Raw genomic sequence first — 3,690 nt, 5'->3', positions numbered from 1 at the left:
ACTCTAACCACTTTACACATACCACCTTTATCCACTATGTGATATCAACAATCTTCCTCCTCTATAGCATTAATTACTGTAGTTCGCTTATCTCCTTCTCTCCACAGTTTCACTGTATTACCCTTTTCCTCTCACACCCCATTATTTCGCTCCTAAAGCAATTATCGTTAAACATCGCATCTCTAATATGTTACCTAGCATCTTCTCTCTTCTCCTGATGAGAAGCATTAGATTTCGAAATACCTAGGTATAAAGAGTTTACTTATCCTACACCCTAATTGATGCAATCTCCATTTTGAATAAACGATTAAATCTATATGCATTAGTATATATTTTTATATATACGCCATAATCACGTTGACACACCGGTTCTCATCAGATCACCAAAGTTAAGCAACGTTGAGCCTGGCTAGTACTAGATGGGTGACCATTTTGGAATTATAGGCGCTGTATGTGCTTTCCGCTTATCTCAACATTATTTCCAGTCGTCCTGAACCTCTACTTGCCACTGGTCTTTAATAGTGCCAGCTCAGGAGAGGTGTGGTTGGAGATTGCGCAACTCTTGCCACAAAAATTTCATGTGCAGGCACTCTTACAGTGGGTATCCATAGTCTGTCAAGACTGAAGGACGCCTTTAGTATGTATTTTTATATTGTCATTCTTTTATTCTTTATTTTCTATATAATCTCCACTTTAATTTGTCTCCTCTTAAAGAATTTCTCTAAATCTTTTAACTCTCCACACACACACACACACACACACACACACACACACACACACACACATATATATGAATGAATTCAATTATTTACGAAAGTGCATTTTTTACCTAATCGTCTACGACTCATCAGAGTGGCTAAATCTAGCGAGATTCAAAATCGGGACCCCATGAGTCGTAGACGACGAAGCATGTATCAGTGGATAATTATATTTAAAAAATAATATATATGCCACTCCCCATGTGGGGGGTACCAAACTGGTTAAAGGGAAAATTATTCCCAACTCGCATTTAGGTAAAAAATGCACTTTCGTAAATAATTGAATTCATTCAAGACGTATTGCAAAAACAAAAACAAATAATATATATATATATATATATATATATATATATATATATATATATATAAAATTATTTTTATATCTACATGCGCTTGTTTTATGCTTTCACAATTAGCAGTTCAGGAAGTGACGATTGCTACTGGTCAGGAGATTCTAACTAAGTTACAAAGCCACATTCAGCTCTTTTTGCTAGGACGTTACCTCCAGGCCACCATCAACAGTCACGAGAATTAACAACACCGGAAATTAACAACTATAAATGCCAAATACGGGCACAATGTTAAATCAGTCAACAGTTTTCAACCGACCAGAAATCGTGAATATTCCATAAGGCCAGCCGACTGCCTGTTTATTTCCCAGATAGTACGCAATTTTCAAAAGTTCTTCTAAAAGGGGCTAATAATTATAAATAATTATTTTTATACGTGCAGACAGTAGCATTTAATGATTTCGCAATTATCAGTGCAGGAAGTGACGATTGCTGCTGGTCGGGAGATTCAAAGCCAACTTCAGCTCCATTTACTAGGACATTACCATCAACCACCAAAAAAATTAAGAGAAATTAACAACTATAAATGCCAAATATGGACACAATATTAAGACAGTCAATATATATATATATATATATATATATATATATATATATATATATATATATATATATATAGTCTAAAGAAGCTTTGAATAAAAAAATGTAAAAATAAAAAGTGAGGAATGCAGTTTAAATTCCTGGAAAAAAAATGAAACTCACTTTAACCTATCGCAGACTTAGCACCTACATAACCCGACTTCTAAAAAGTTTATAATTACAAAAAAAAAAAATTACAAAAGAGAATTCATTTATATAAGGAGAGGAGAAAAAAATATTTCATTTATATAAGGAGAGGAGAAAAAAAAATTACAAAAAAGAATTCATCTATATAAGGAGAGGAGAAAAAAAAAGCCGTAACTAAAATTTTTAAATAGAAATAGACTTAGCACTTGCATAAGCCGATTTCTGAAAAGTTTTAAATTATAAAAGAGAATTAAACTATATAAGGATGAAAATAGAAACTTTTAACTAAAATGTAGTAAATAGAAAACGGGGATCCTTAGCTGCTACCATGTATCTGTTTAGGAGATTTGAAAACAGGACAACTGAGTGCATGTGTGTGTGTATATATATATATATATATATATATATATATATATATATATATATATATATATATATAGTAATTTATAAAATATATATGGCGATTAAGCTACACTGAATATTCTGCGTTTCATCCTCTATAGGATTCGTCAGGCTTATGCACGAATTCTGTGGTTGTTTCTTGTTTTTATATATGTTGAGGATTTTTAGTTAGCCAGTCAGCTTTCTAGTATCCACCGCGCCGTATATATATATATATATATATATATATATATATATATATATATATATATATATATATATATATATATACGGCATAATCACATTGACACACCAGTTCTTGACAGACAGATCACCTAAGTTAAGCAATGATGAACTTGGTCAGTACCAAATGGGTGACAATTTGGGAATACTAGGCTCTAGAAGAAAGAAAACTTTGATATAAAACCTGAGCTGTGTACCGTGTCTTGTGGCAACCATTGCACCGACAAAGATTAGCAGTTGTACCAAAAAGTGTGGATGGTTCCACACAAAGCCTTCATCACTATAAACAAATCATCTGCGTAAATTTCCGGACAACTTAGTTGTTGTGGTGAGCCTCGTACGATGAAATCGATGGCTGTATCCATCACAAATACACACACATATATATATAAGTAATAAAAAAAATCTACTGTTTATAAGCACTGTTAATACCATATACAAAATTCAGGAATTAACGGTTTAAAGACCAAAATAATTGCAGATTTTTTTTCAATAAACAAACATATTTATTAATTAAAATTAAATTCGATATTTCGATTCATAACAGAATCTTAATCAGGAAATACTGGTTTTTCTTTTTTCTATTTTTTTTTTTTTACGAACCATGGTGTCTGCTGGGTAATGGTTGGCACGTTTTTCTTCAGATGTTGGTGAAGTGTAATGTTCAAATGTTCAACATAGTTGAAAACGCCGCCGAGTGTGTATTCGGTGAATAAAACAACGTCTACTATTTATATGCTACCAAACTTATTAAAAACCTCGATTCCACTAATATTTCCTCCTATAACAGACAACATGCTATGCAACATACAAATATCTGTGCATGAGGTCGCCAAGCTAACCAAGAACCTAGATTCCAGTAAAGCAACTGGCTCTGACGGCATCCCAATTATAGTGTTAAAAAAGCTTCAACCAGAACTCGCTCCCATACTTACGAAACTATTTAAGCGCTGCCTTAAGGAGAAGTGCTTTCCGACTCCCTGGAAGACCTCATCAGTATGCCCTGTATTTAAGAATTCAGGTGATAAGTCATCTCCCTCTCAGTACAGACCAATAAGTCTCCTGTGTGTTATGAGTAAGTTGCTGGAATCCATATTAAATAGAGAAATAGTCAACCACCTCAGCAGGAACAACCTTCTTAGTGACACATAATATGGTTTCCGCTCTGCAAGATCTACCGCAGATGTGCTGACGGTTATATCCCACAGGATTAGTGAATCTCTTGACAAAGG

The 3,690-nt window shown here is 33.6% G+C and overlaps 1 pseudogene; it reads left to right on the top strand.

Moving 5' to 3' along the window:
- Window positions 1-339: 339 nt before the first annotated feature.
- LOC145285077 (5S ribosomal RNA) lies at window positions 340-456 on the top strand (annotated as a pseudogene).
- Window positions 457-3,690: the final 3,234 nt, after the last annotated feature.

The sequence above is a fragment of the Euprymna scolopes genome, chromosome 9 (assembly GCF_053919585.1).
Source record: "Euprymna scolopes isolate OS-2025 chromosome 9, ASM5391958v1, whole genome shotgun sequence".
In the NCBI taxonomy this organism is placed as follows: Eukaryota; Metazoa; Mollusca; class Cephalopoda; order Sepiida; family Sepiolidae; genus Euprymna; species Euprymna scolopes.
Note: the sequence above shows the minus strand (reverse complement) of the source record. Positions and strands in the feature narration are given on the sequence as shown.